Raw genomic sequence first — 15,424 nt, forward strand, 5'->3', positions numbered from 1 at the left:
AGCAAAGGAAAATGTCTAGATTCATTTAAAACCAAACTGAAATCCTGCTACCATTATCTTCCTTCTAATTCTCATCATCTTCATTATTCTTATTTCAGTGACATATGCCATGCACAACAATAACAGTGTAAAAGACACTGCATGAAAACAGAAAGAAAAAAAGGAAACACCCACACACACAAAACCAAAAAAAACCCATGCAAAAAAAACACCATAGAAACTTTGCACTCAAAGAAAATCCCACGCAGCTAAACCCTCTTGAGAGGATACCTGGAATGTACAGAAACTAATGAGGAAGTAAATGCATGTTTTGACCTACAGGCTAAAAAGCAAACATATTCACCCTATGATGTGTACATACTCTATCATACCATCGAGAGAAATTCACTGACATCTAAGAATGCAAGGGATTTATTCATATAACCTGTCTCAAATCGTGAATCTTCTTTCAACACTAGGAAAAGTATGCTAATATTTCATACATGCACCTAAGCTGGGACTTAATACCCTACTCAGTACTGTGTATAACAGGAGAGCACAGAGTATCTGCAGGAACAGAATTAAAGCTGTGTTTTTCCTGATTTAAAAGGAGATGGGAAATTTCATTCAAAAAGCCTTTTCTGTCCCTGGCAATTATTTGCACTGGGAAAGTACTAGACAGTTGCCTTCCCAACTAATAGGTCCTGATAATATGGCTGCATGTGTGATTGCACTGGAGCACTTCTGATTGAATGACTAAAGAGAACTTGACCTCCTCCCCATTCATATTTTCAAGCTGCAGAAAGAGGCATCTTCCAATTATAAACAGGGCAGATTGAGATGCCACAATTGAATGGTAAGGAACAATCAGCCATAGATCTCACCCAGAGTGCCACAAATATGACATTCAACCATCTCAAAGAAACTGTGTTCATGCTCACCAGATGCTAACACATCCATTTCATTTAGTTTTGCCTTCTGCACAGTGAAAAATATTGTAATTTTGTAGTAATTACTGTCAAACTCACAGCTCTAATTATATTCTGTCATTTTAAAGTGCTTACATATGCATTTAATGCTTCCAAAGATGTCACCCTAAATACTGACATTTTCTGCTCATTCACAGAAGATATACAGCACTAATAGCCAATGTAACAGCACTTCCATGTAAAACAAATCACCAAGGAAAGTAAGGTTCAAGCAAACGTTTTTGCATTTTAAAATCTGAGGTACACTTACGTATTTACGTTTGTATTGTTGCAAAATACTCAGCTTTTTCCTTTGAATCTGCTTCATGCAGCAGGAAGAACTCTGACAGCACCAAAATGCATGTTGAAGGACTGATGAGTTTACATTAAGCTTCAGGCTCTTCCCTTCTATATTTTGTCACCGTAAAAGTGAGGCAAACACAAGGGCAAAAATAATTTGATCCTCTTAATGTCTAAATTCTTTTGTGCTTTCAATTGCCATAGTAGAGTAGGTTCAACATTTGGTTGCTGGATTGTACAATTCGTACTGCAATTTATATTCTCTTTAAAAACTTAATCTTGAACAACAGTTGGAGCAAAATTCATCCTTATCCTGTAACAAGTTGAAACTGGAATATACAAAACATTCCCTACTGATAAAACCATATGTCTTCAACTAACATGTTGTATTTATAAAAGCTCAATCACATGATTGACTGTATTTTTAAAAAGCAACATATTTAAACAGATTTAAAGTCTTTCCATCTACCTTATCTCCTGGAAGCTTCACAAAACTCACATTTTGTAAGGTCCTCTGAAGGAAGGCAAAGTACTATATTTTGGCAGAGATGAGAAATATGTGCTTTGGAAAATATGGGTGAACTATGGATTTTTAAGCAACTCTATCAGTCTTCAACTGCTTTGTGAGGAGCCTTGCTACCTCTTAATACCATTTGGGAAAACCTTTTCCCTCTTGCATCCCACCACATCTTCAGCAAGGAGCTGACTGCATTGGCAAACTAGTTCTATGACAATGTTATAACTGCCACATTCCTAATTCCTACATTCAGCCCAGTGTCTCCATTTTAGTTTTACCTTTTGAGAAAGTACAATATTGAATACCCTGAAGCTTAATTTTTTCCACTTTTCCAGATATTGGGTTGAAGGCTTAAATAAAGGAATATAGCTTCAAGTTAATTAAAAGCTGTCATTTGTTGTTGCTAATTTGTAGTAATTGGCTTTGGTTATGTACTGATTAGATAATGAAAGCACATGTTTAACTAACAGATGATACATTACAGGACTGTTTCCTTTAATTTATCGTCAATCATATGGAGCCTTTTTTATAACAGGTTTATTTTAGCATTTTGCCATTCCAAAATTCTTCTCTCAAGTCTTTTTTCTCCCCTTGTGGCTCCATATGCTGATTGAAAAAATGTTAAAAGGTACCATGGTAACGCTTGCTATGCTATATGACATACTGAAGAAAGTTTTCAGACTCCTCAGGCATAACTAAGACATTAAAAAATGCACAATAATGTCAGAAAAATACTCCAGAGATACTGTGCTAGTATCCAGAGATACTATTTTCAGATTTCATAGACTTGTTAATTATATATATATTTTACATTAAGAAATTATAATACACAGAGAGTGGGAAAAGTGTCCCTGTTGAAAAGAAATTTGGTATTTCCCAGATGCAATATATTTTGTGGTTTAAAATACAATTCAAGTACTCTCAAAGTATGAACTGGCAATTTTTGAGTCTAAGCTTCACTACAGTGGCATCCAGCTACTGACATCAATTATCAATGTCTTCAAAAAACAAATGATACACATACAGATTAATTTTGAGGGAAAAAAGGTTGAAAATTCAAAAGCACCTACTGTTTTTGTCTTTATAAAAGTCTACCTCTGTTATCAAAGACCTGGATGACCAGCTACACTGTTTAGACTCCTCTTGTACCCTTAAAAATCAAACTAACCTTTATCTTCACTGGGGGCTCCCTTGCAGCAGCACAAATTACTAGCTGATATCAAGCAGCAGCAAACAGCATGATCAAGCCAGAGCACTAATCCCAGAGGCAACCTTTCATTTCACAAGAAAAAAGCACACATCTAAATCCATACCATGCTTGCACACTTCTGCCAGCTGGAGCCCACGGAGAAAGAACTCCATCTCCTGCGCTCCAGCAGGATAATGAGTGTGACTTCACACTTATTATTTAATTTTCTTTCAATTGCAAACCCACCCCACACATAATAGTAATATATAATAGTAATAACACAGCATTTTTCCAATGTGCTAATTTCAGATTTGTTTTGCATTATGCATATGTAAAAAATGGTAGACCTCATAACACAAGGTCTCTGAACTTCTTCTTAAATGAAATGAAATGTTTCCTATCTGTCACGATGCAAACTCCAAGCATAACACAGTCTACCCAAAGCAGAGTAATTTTTGTAAGCACACTGTGTAACACTGAGCCAAAGAAATAAAGTGACTTCATCTCAAGCAACAATTAGTTTACTCAGTGTCCTGAAACACACCCCCAGTTCCCATTTTTATTTCTTGCATCTTCCCAGAACAGATTTTTAAGTCCAAAACCAAAGTACATTTTGAAAGCTGTATACATTTTATGGCTTCTTTAAAAAGTACTGTTCCAGATTTATAGCCTTACCCTACTGCAGCTGAAAACCAAGAGCAGTTACAAAACCTAACCCAGTTCTTTCTGCATACAGCTGCACAATTTGATAGTAAAGTTATACTCTATTCGAAAGCTACATATACCAAAGACTTAGCAATGATCTTATTATATCAATTTATAAGGTAATTTATTTACCTTATGTGAGGTAAATAAATAAGGTAATTTATGAAGATCCTGAAAGGGGAAGCTCTGACCAGATTTTTATGAGTACGGCAACTGTCGCAAATCAGAGTTCAGTAAAAATGTGTCTGCCATTTCCACACCCACTGTCATTTCCACAGAAGACAATTTATGGCACATTTTGGCCAGTCCTTGTTCTGCACCATACAGGAATGGAGAGCCCAGGATGCATTCTGGCAGGCACATCCCACAGGCATAGATGTACACACAGTTCCACAGTGCAGATTCAATTGAAAATGTGAATCAAGTTTACACATCCCCACCCCCCTGCCTGTCAAATGCTTGTACTGCAGTGGTTATGTTACAAGTACCTCATTCCAGAAGGCATGTAAAGAGACAAATTAACATTGGTTTTTTGTGTCTTCATAAAGCATCAAGCCATTGTTTCCAACAGCCATTAATGTTTCATCTAAAATTAAAATCAACATGGCCAACAGTAAATAAAGGGGGTTTGTTTGTTTGTCTGTTTGTTTGTTTGTTTTAATAGAGAATTCATGAAATATGAACTACCAGCAGTATTCTGAGAATCAGTGGATCATATAACCTCTGTCCTGAGCCTGAAGCGAGAGTCGTGAGGGTTCTAGCTCTGTGCTGTACAGATGGTAGAATGAGTGGGACCAGTGGGTCAAAAGTGGCATTGCTGTGCCAGAAATGCAGGCAATTCCTGCATCACAAAAGAGAGGCTGAGTTGGAAAATAGGCTGGGGGAGAAGGGAAACTGAAATCCCTCTAGCTCCCTCTGTAAGCTGGTAGAAAGTTCTTGCAGGGTTTGAATTTACAGTAAAACACAAAAAAGGAGATATTACAGACATGACAGTTCTAAGATACAGCTGAAAAAGGCTAGTGCCAGGGAGAAGCAAGGACCAGTAGCTCCCTATGGGAAGGAGTGCTGGGAGCCTAGTGCGGTGACACAAGACAGCAGGTTTAGGGTCCTTGGCCAGTTGCATGCCTGTGACACAGAGGGAACTGCAGCTCAGGCCAGACCAAGCTTAAAGCAGTTCCTGCAGGCTAGGCTTGACACATTCTCCCCACAGTGTTCCCTGGGAGCCTCTTCCCACCACTGTCACCAGTGGGAAGGTGTCACCAGCAGCTCCACTGACTCAGCCACTACAGCCAAGTCCACCCCAAGAGAGGCATATTCCCTTGACTCACAGACCAGGATAAAATCACCAGAAAACACCACTCTATACAGGAATGGTTTCCAAATCTGCACTCAGTCCATACTTTGAACCTCTGATTACAATATTATGTCCCAAAATGAAAGTTTTAAAAAATTATTTTAAAAAGAAAAACAGTAGCCCTAAGGCCTAATATTTTGAGCCTGCATGCCTCTCTTACAGTGGTGTTCCTCCTGGGAGGAACACCATGGTGCAGGAGCGGCGCTACCAGACTAAGCCAGCAGAAGCTTGCAGTTTGGTGTGTCCCAGAATGAGGGAAAGCACACAACATGCATCTAATTTTCAACAGTGAAATGAGATGTAAAAATAATTGAAAAGTATTATGAAAAAAAACATGTGCTGACATTCTATTGTTCCCTTACATCTTAATCCAACATCTGCTGAGATGGCTAAAGACTTTTCACTGATTTCAAGCAAGTTCATATGAATAGTTAAGAGGTGGGAAGCAAAAATCCCATTTTTAGCACATCTGCAAGATGGCAAAACAGGATATCCATGACAACACCACTAATATTCCACTAAAAGCATGAAAAGGCATTGAGTTTTAATACCTGTAAAGCAAGATGAATCAGTTTGCCTGTTTCTCTTCTGTGAATTGGCTGATTTTTTTGCTTTTTTTTTTTTAAAGGTAAGCCTGCAAATGCATGCATGTAATGACTAATATTCAAGTACAGCCAAGGAAGACTTCAGTAAAGGATATTTTTAGGAAAACTAATACTTTAGGGCAGAGGCAATCCATTCATTACATAAAGGTATACATCTGTAAAAACAGGAAAACATTTCAAACTAAGCATATTTCCAATATATGCCATGTTTAGAGGTGAAGTTATCAGAAAAAGGCTCATTTAGTATCAAATTTGTAAGATGGCCCCATGTACACATGTCCTGAATGAAATGCAGAAGTGAATTTGACAAATGTTTTTAGTCTGAGAAGAAGGAAAGACAGATTCGGACAAAATGTATTTCCAGGTAGGATCTTTCCAACTATGTTATAACTGGTAAATTATTTTCTATATAGCTACTGCATGATAATGTATAAGGAAGGAGTTTAAGTGATGGATGTTTTTCTTTACATGAATAATTAAAAAGCTGATGGAAGGTAGAAGGAAGATGTGTTGGGAACTAAGAAATCAAAAATACTTAATATTTACTTAACATCAATATACTTAACTGTGAATTATAAAAGAGGTTTGCCTGCCAGGACAAAATCAACATTTTGTGTATTCCCTGCAATAGATGACTTTTTAGTATCTAAAATAAAATAAAGGAAGAGAGGAGTGAGGGGGACATTCAAAGTGGACACATATAAGCAGGGAAAAAAATTATATAGAATTAGTTTGCAAAATGCAGGATCCAAAATCATGGGAAAGAATTCAAACAGCTACTCAGTGCAAGGCAAATATTTTGAAATAGGTTGAAAATGATCACTGGAGAACAACAAATTAGATGATTTTCCTTAAAGTAAAGCAACACACTGAGTGAAATTCTGGTATAATATATTCCCACAGGAACAGAAAGAATAAGATAACCACAAATGACTCGCAAAATCACTTCAGGAACAGTATATTTCATCGAGCTCGTGTATATCCCACAGAAAAGTGGTGAGTACTACTATGAACTTAAGGAAGCTGCTCATAAGACATATAAATCATTTAGCTCCATTCATTGTATCAGTGACAGGACAACACACTACATATCCAAGAAGGATACTTAAAACCCAAAGAGACAAAGGAAAGATTCAGCCTGGGGAAAATACAAAAAATATTATTGTATATAAGAACAACTAATTGTTCCCAAAGTTTCTGAAAACTAAGTTCTGTTTAACTCTAATTAAATAAAGGCTTGATTCAAACTGTCAGGAGAAACTGACACCAATTAAATGTGTTGCATTTGATTCCAGTTCTACCAGTGGTCCAAAAAGACTGCAGCCCTAGGCCTGACTCATCACTGAAGCTTTGGTGCCACACACAATAGAGAAGCAAAGGGAAAATCTGTCACGTGTATAGGTGGCTCCTCAAAATGTGCAAACCCTGCTGTTTGACAGGAAGAAACATTTTTTTATGATAAGAAAGTGGGAACTCTGGTCCTTTATGTTCATTTTATGGCATCTAGATCCTCCTGCCTTCCAAACCTTTGTAAATGTTCCCACACTGTGACACACGTAACCAGCACAAGAATTGTTATTCTTTGAGATGAAAATGATGTTCCCTGTGCATTATCTTCAAAAAATTCTGTTATCATCCAGTCTTCTTCAAATGGGAGCACACCTTTTAATACTGCCTTAACTAAAAGCAACAAGTGCCAGCTTTGAAAGATAAGCCTGTCATTTAGTGTATGATCAGTGAGCCCTCCAGTGGCTAATTTAAACCTTAAATTATAACAATAACTGTAAGAAAAAATATTTGTACGTATATGGTTTACTCAGATTACATTTGATTTCCTTTGTATTCTGATATCTTTTACCACTTTAACTAAACAACACTTACGGCAACCTTTATAATACTTGCAAACTGATGTATTTTTTCAGCTCACAAACACTTTCATTCATTCCTGTGTATGTACAAAAATTTAGAAGTGATATATTTTAAACATTTGAGTAACTTCACAGAAGTCAATGAGCAATATTTATGTAAGGGAGGTAGGAAAATATCAATGCATTGGGCTCAAAATCAAAATCTTAGGCTATAATCCTGTAGGATATATACCCTATCTCTTGGAGCTACAAACACCTGGGACAATGAATAAACATTCACAGGCTTTTTCAGTGTAAAACCCAGCATGTGGCAGATTTAACATAAATAAAAAAATACCTCTTCTCACAAAGGAACCTTTTCTTCAGCTATGGAACTCCTTGCAACAAGTTACTGTGGAGAGAAGACACCTGGGCCAAAGACGACCTCAAAATTCATGAAGCAAAAATCCATACGGGGAAAGAAATCCCTCAACAGAATCTAGAATAAACTAAGAATGTGTCATCACAATACTCTTCCAACTCTTGCATTCTTCCATTACAGAAGACAGCCACTAGTGAAAGCTGCAAATATAAGTTTGGCTGAAAGTATCTTTTCTCAGATTTAGCACTGACATATTCAAGTTTAAAATAAAACCTTACTTAAAGTATTTAAACACTGTATGAAAAATATCCAGTAACTGAAGAACTCTCCACTACAGATTCTTTGCCCTTGATCCACTCTAAGACATTGTTGCACTCCATGCAACCTCCACAAAAAATCTGAGGACTGTGCCTCATTTGACAGAATCTTCTGCTTGATTCTCCACTTATTATACAGTATCATCCTGAATGTGTTTTATGAGCATTGGTTGCTATGGAAATCATCTGCTAAATTCTGCATTATTGATTTTGTTTAACAGGGGAATTGAATCATAGAACCATTAAGGTTGGAAAAGACCTTCAAGATCATTGAGTCTGACCTTTGACAGAAGTTGATGTTGTCAACTAAACCACAGAACTAAGCGCCATATCCAGTTGTTTCTTGAACAGCTCCAGGGCTGGTTACTTCACCACCTCCCTGAATTATGATTTTAAAAATTTAAGATTTTAGCTGAGGGTTAGAACCAATTCATATTGAAGTTAGATACACCAATGATAAGCTACTGATTATTCGATGCTTAAGCTAAATCTAATTGTTATATTATGAGCTTATTATAGAAGGAAGCGGAGCAAGTGAACCATTATAGGAACATATTGAAACCAGCAGAACAACACCCAGCACCTGGACTCCATGTTAATCCATCACAAAGCAAAGGGCCTTGGATCGTGCGAGAGAGTCACAGAGACCTGACAAAGACCTTCCTGACTTCATCCTTGGGACCACTGGTCGAATCCAAGACCAGTGACTCAATTCAAGAGAAGAAGAAGAACTGTGCATATGTGAAGAATAACCTCATTTTAATAAAAACTGGGGATGGGAGGTGCTGGGGTTATGCACATGTATTATTTTGGGAAATTATTAGAAGGCAAAAATCCTTTTGCAGCATGGTCACGCATTTTGGGAATGACTCCCCCCCCCAACCATGCCACCCACTGGCATAATAAACATACCACTTTCTAACTTTAACGCATTAGAGAGTCGTTGTCCATGACTTTTGGTGTTAACAACTTATCCCTGGGCAGAGCATTCCAATGGCTCGATAGCCCTTTTCATGAAGAAATTCTTACTGAGGTCCAACCTTAACTTCACTTGGCACACTTTCAGCCTATGTCCTCTTGTCCTGTCACTGGCTGCCTGGGAGAAGCAGCTGACCCTGAGCTAGCTACACCCTCCTGTCAGGCAGTTCTAGAGAAGGATAAGGCCTTCCCAGAACCTCCAGGCTAAACACCCCCAGTTCCCTCAGCTGCTCCTCAAAAGATTGTGCTTCAGACCCTTCATCAGCTCCACTGCCATTCCCTGAACATGCTCCCGCACTGTGGTGGTGTACAGAGCCGCCCCACAGCCCCTCCTTCCTCACCTGTCCCTTCTGAGGAGCTTGCAGCCATCCACTGCAGCCCTCCAGGGATCCCACACATTCCCGTGGTGGTAACCACATCACAGCTTCCTGCTGCCAGTGGCTTCCATTGTTTGTTACCCATGCTGGGTGCTCTGGGGCAGGTGCACTTCAGCTGGGCTGTCCACGCCACCCCCAACACAGGCCTGGTACCCCAGGCTCATCAGTGTCACTTTTTAGAGCTAAGCTGTAGTCTTTTGAGTAGGTTCTGATCACTATTCTTTCAAGAAGATCCATAAAAGCAGAATGAGAGAATTAAATCTTAATGAAATGACACAGATCAACATTAGCCTTCAAACTCTGCAATGATCTGAATAGATCACAGACATTCTGTATTTCTATACTCATCCTGCAAGCTGGGCACTTCTATGACTTGGGAATATTTTATTCAATAATCTATTCAAGAACATCTTCAAAATGTAATTCTTGAACCAGCATAGGAACTGCATGGAGCATGCATCAAAATTTGCTCTATTTTTCAAGGGAGTTTATTCTCTCTCAGAGGACAACCCTCAGCAATTCAACTGGATTATTTTCAACATTTACATTGTTTTATTCACAGTCAGATAGAAAAGGATAAGGCCTTCCCTGAACCTCCAGGCTAAACTCCCCCAGCTCCCTCAGCTGTTCCTCACAGGACTTGTGCTCCAGACCCTTCATCAGCTCCACTGCCCTTCCCTGAAGATTCTCCAGCACACCAACATCTGTCTTGCAGTGAGGGGCCCAGAACTCAACGACCAATTCAAGGTGTGGCCTCACCAGGGCTGAGGCCTCACCAAAATCAAACCATATCATCATCAAACCACAGCATCATTCTTTAGTCTCTCCACAATTTTGTGCAAACCAAACCAAAACAAAAATAATCCATCTTCTGCATCTACTAAGGGAATGTTAATTAGCACACAACTAAACACTTATGATAAAGTCCTTCAAATTAAGTAAGGCAGTAAATTCAAATTTAACTATCTAAATTGAGGCAAATTCTGAAGATCAAATCTTCAGAGACAAATATTTTTAAAATTACACATACAAGCAGCCTGAGAGTGCTTTGGGGACAACTAGTGTTGCTGAATACTAGGCAAACACCATATAAAGCCAGCAAATAAAATCAAAAATAAAAAGTTACCTTACTGAATATAAGAATTAAGTGAGACTTGTTTTCTATTGACTCATGGTTTGTGGCTCTGCAGTCTCAAAATGCATGTACACCAAATGCTGAAAGATATTTATCCCTGAAGCATTTATGCAAAGCTTTTTGTCCAATGTAGATTCTCTTGTCTAATAAGGTGCAATTTTAATTGTAACATCATCCCCCATCAGAATTCTTCTGCTCTATTTGCCTGCCTGTTGTCATGAAACCTGCAATAATTTATCAGCATTTGTCTTAGGTTTGAGCCAATAGGTTCAAAAGCTAGTTGAGGATCAAAACTGATGAGAAGTACAATTGTGTACACCTTGCTTCCATAAGAAACATTGAAAATATAAAACCATAGATAACAATTCATCTATATGTGCTATGAATGTGATTCACATTCAAATTATTCAAAAGTTATTAACTGTGTATATGATTATGACTCATGAAGAGAGTACAAAAGGTTCCTTGACTCTGATCTTGCTGTTCTATTCAGAAAAATACTTTCAAGCATCTGACATTAGTGTTTTATAAGGACATGTGCTTCAGTTTGAAAACTGAAGCACAGTAAAAGTACAAAAAACTTTTTTAAAATATCTCACAGAACTAAACAGGAAAAGCTGCAGAGACTTTTAATCAGAGACTGCTATGCACAACACAGATGGGAAATTTTTCATCTCCCCCTTCTGACAAAAAGCACAGAAAATATTTCCATATACCATAACTTACATCCTGAACTCTCTATATGCAATAGTTAAGGTGCCCATGGGTCCTTCATTGTATCAGTTTAATCACTGCCCACATATCTCTGTGGATGGCCTTAGTAACAAGCAAACAGGTTACACAGAGGATTTAAATCTGTTCCTGTCTAGATGCACAAAATCATCCCCCACAATAAAGTTCATAGCCATCTTTAGCTCTGAAGAGCCTCTATGCTGACCACAGTCATGCTGTTCACATACAGAGTGTAGAATGCCAGTGCTCCATTTCATAGGTACTTGCGTTACATCTAGAGGAGAGAGGGACATTCAGTAATATTATCTTTGTGTTCTGCCATTTTATCTTGTGTTTCAACAGCAATGCAATCACAGCTGCTGCCCTAATCAGACAGGTTTCTAAGCAGGAGCTTACATTCCAATAGTGCAGCTCGCTCACAATTCTTCTAACAAACCTATACCCCTAAGGCTATGTGGGATACTTTTTAGTCAGTGCTATGGCAAACTTCTTTCATAAGTGCTTTAATACATGCCTTCAACATGCTGAGGCAAAAGCAACAATAAAGCTTCTCAGCATTTATTTTCTCTTTAATAAATACTGGTATTTGTGGTCTCACTCACTTCTGACCTGGTTCAGAATCTTTGGAGTGAGGATTCAATTCACCACTTGACAATCTTAATTCCAGGAACTAACTTCTTTAAATGTGAGAACATAAAACAATTACAATTAAAAGGTCATTCTAGAGCACAGAAGACAAAAAATTACTTTTGTTCTACACTCTGTATTTGCAAAAGTTACAGTGGGAAAGCACAACTGACACAACCATAAAAAGCAAGCCTCAAAGAAAGAGACAGGACCACTTTGACCTAAAACATTACCGCAGAAAGCATTTTTTCCTGAAATGTTCTAAGAAATTTAAATTATGTACTAGTAGGAAATGTTTCCTTAGGTGTAGACAAAGCTGCCTTGACAAAGTTCATGAATTTTTGTTCTCTCCAAACTGTACAGAACAGTCTACTTCGTTCTTTGCAATGTGACTGACTCAGCCTTTGTAACAGTATCCTGAAGATGGTGATGAAGAGTCTGTTTCATACAGTACCACAAAGTGTGGCTGAGGCTGGACCTCTGGAGGTCATGTGGACTGACATCCCTGCTCAAGCAGGGTCACCTACAACCCATTGCCCAGAATCGTGTCCAGATGCCTTTGGAAGGTCTCCCAAGTTGGGAGACTCCAGCAGCTCTCTGCCAGTGTTCCATCTGCCTCACGGTAAAAAAGGCTTCCTGATGTTCATAAGGAACATCCCATGTTTCAGTTTCTGCACATTGCCTCTGGTCCTATCACTGGGCACCACCTGGTTCTGGTCTTAGCATCCTGCCTTCAGGTTTTCACAAACAGGTTTTCATGATTGTAGCCCTTCATTGAACTCACTCTAGCAGCTCCATCTTTCTCTTGCACTCAGAAGCCCAAAGCTGGGCTCCAGCAGAAGCCCCACTTGTGCTCCATGGAGGGGCAGGATGACCTCACTCAACCCGCTGGCAACATTTGTCCTACTGCAGCCCAAGGCACTGCTAGCCATCCTTACTGGAAGGACACAGTGCTGGGTCACATTCAGCTCAGTGTTCATCAGAATTCCCAAGTAATTTTCTGAAAAACACATCTCCATATGGGGACTTCCCACCACATACTAGTGCCTGTGGTTGCTCCTCCACAGGCACAGGACCTTGCTCTTCACTTTGTTCCACCTGTTCCCCTCGACTTCATGAAGGTCCTTGCAGCCTATTTCTGCAGTTCCTTGACCTGGCAGCACAACCCTGTGGTTTCTCAGTTACTCATCCCAGCTAAGTGTCACCTGCAAACTTGTGGGGACTACAAGCTGCCCAACTGTGCAGTCACTAATGAAGATGTCAAAAAGGCTCAGGTCCAGTTTTGACCCCTGGGACACTTACTGGTCTCCAACTAGACTTGTGTCAAGTGTCACCATCCTCTGGGCCTGACCATTCACCTGAGGTCACTGTCTGCACACCTAGTCCATCTTTCAACTGCTTCTCTTTCAAGGTATTACCTGGAACCAAAAGCCGTGCTGAAGTCTGCAAAAACAATGACTGCTCTCTCCCTCACTCTCTAACAGGTTGGTCAAGAGCATGATGTCTCCTTTCTTCTGAATGAACTCAAAGGGAAAGGCTTACACATAGCCTTACATAAAGATCAAGTTCCTCTCACGTTCAGTATGCATGAGATAAGCAGAAAGCTCATAAAAGAAAACACAGAGAGGAAATGTCCTTCATCCACCATCATGGTGGTTTAATATTTTTTCCTCCTTATTACACTGTGATATTCCTAACAGAAATCATTGTGTACATTGTGACTCGAGTAAATAAAAATAACAGTTGTGCTGTCTGAAATTATGCTGAAAAACTCCAAACCTCTCTATTTTGAATAACCTAACCAAAACTCTGAAAACTTACAGGTAGTTTGTACTTTTACAATTATACTCCTTATATATTATACTTTCATTATTATTTTACAATTATATTCCTCCAAATATATATTCTTTTGTTACATGAATTTCACACATTTAGCTACACCAGTTCAAAAACACTGACTTCATTTTGCCTGTAAATGTCCTGTGCCCAACAAGCTCTAATATGAAGTCAAATTAAGAGAAAAATATTACTGCTAGATTATGAGAAGCACCTCTTTTAATGGTTGTATGGTGTGAGACTGGCTTCAACTCTTTTTGTTTAAGGCAAACTGCAGTGCCAGTAGAAACAATGCTACTAAAAAAATCATAGCTATTACCCACGCATGTGTATCAGCAGTTACGCATCACATGGATTTGGTTGGTTTTTTTCCTCCTCAAAACTGTTTTCAGACAGATGCATTACATAACCCGGGCAGTACCCACGTTTCTGGCAGCACCAAGAATGCAGAAACTTCTTTAAAGACTTATCTCAGAGGCCCAGCAAGGAGAGGAGAGAGCAGCACACCATAGGCGGGGGGCATGGAGCGTGAGAGGACATGTAGACATTAATAAACTCTTTATTGCAAGGGCGGGAAGCACGGAGCAGGCTGCCCGGCAGGCCGTGGGTGCCCCATCCCGGGGCGTGCTCACGGCCAGCTCAGATGGGGCTGAGCAACCTGACCGGGAGAAAGGTGTCCCTGTCCACACTGGGTGGCTGGAACTACCTGATCTTTCAGGCCCCTTCCACCCACTCTATGGTTCCATGATTTTTTTGTGAAAGCAACCGCGAGATCGCTCTTTCTGGCCACGTTCCCACCGTGCTTATCTCATCCCACAGGGCAGAAACAGCACGGCTTATCTGGGGAGCTGCAGCACCGCCCAGCAGCTGCAGCCTGCTATGCATGTATTCCCAGGCAAGCATTCGATGGTTTGTTTCTCTGGGTAAGGGTGTTTTTAACATCCTTAATGCTGAAATTGCTGTAACTGAAATGCTGTCTGCAGTTCCCACCCTGCTCTGGGCACACCTACACCTCAGGTTTTATCTGGTTTCACCCTGAGCAAATACGACCGACGGTGCGTACAGCTGCACCCCAGGACACCACGGGCTTACAGCAGCTACCCGGCAGCCAGGGGACAGCACTATTTTAAAGTAAACACGACGCTCAGTTAAAAGGACGAACGTATCACTCTTTCACTACCCTGAAATAAGCAGGCTCCCTGAACACCGGGGACTGGACCGAGCCGAGCCGAGCCGAGCCGAGCCGGGCCGGGCCCCGCCAAGTCAGGAAGGGGAAGGCAGGGCCAGGCCAGGCCAGGCCGAGCCGGGCCGGGCCGAGCAAAGCAGTGGCGCAAGCGCTAGGTTGAGGTGCGCATGTGCGACCTGGGCGTAGCGGCCCCGCCCCCCCGGCCGCCGCTAGCCAATCAGCCGCGCCCGCGCCCCTTCCCCGCCAGCCCGCTTCGGGCCCGCGCCGCCGCTCTGCCCGACCGCCACCGCCCGTTACGTAACGCTCCCCCGCCCGCCGCGGCCGCCGGGGATTGGTTGGGAGCGGCGAGCGCGCGAGTCACGCGGCGGCAGGCGCGGGTGGGGCGCTGAG

Source organism: Fringilla coelebs (genome assembly GCF_963513975.1).
Source record: "Fringilla coelebs genome assembly, chromosome: Z".
Classification (NCBI taxonomy): domain Eukaryota; kingdom Metazoa; phylum Chordata; class Aves; order Passeriformes; family Fringillidae; genus Fringilla; species Fringilla coelebs.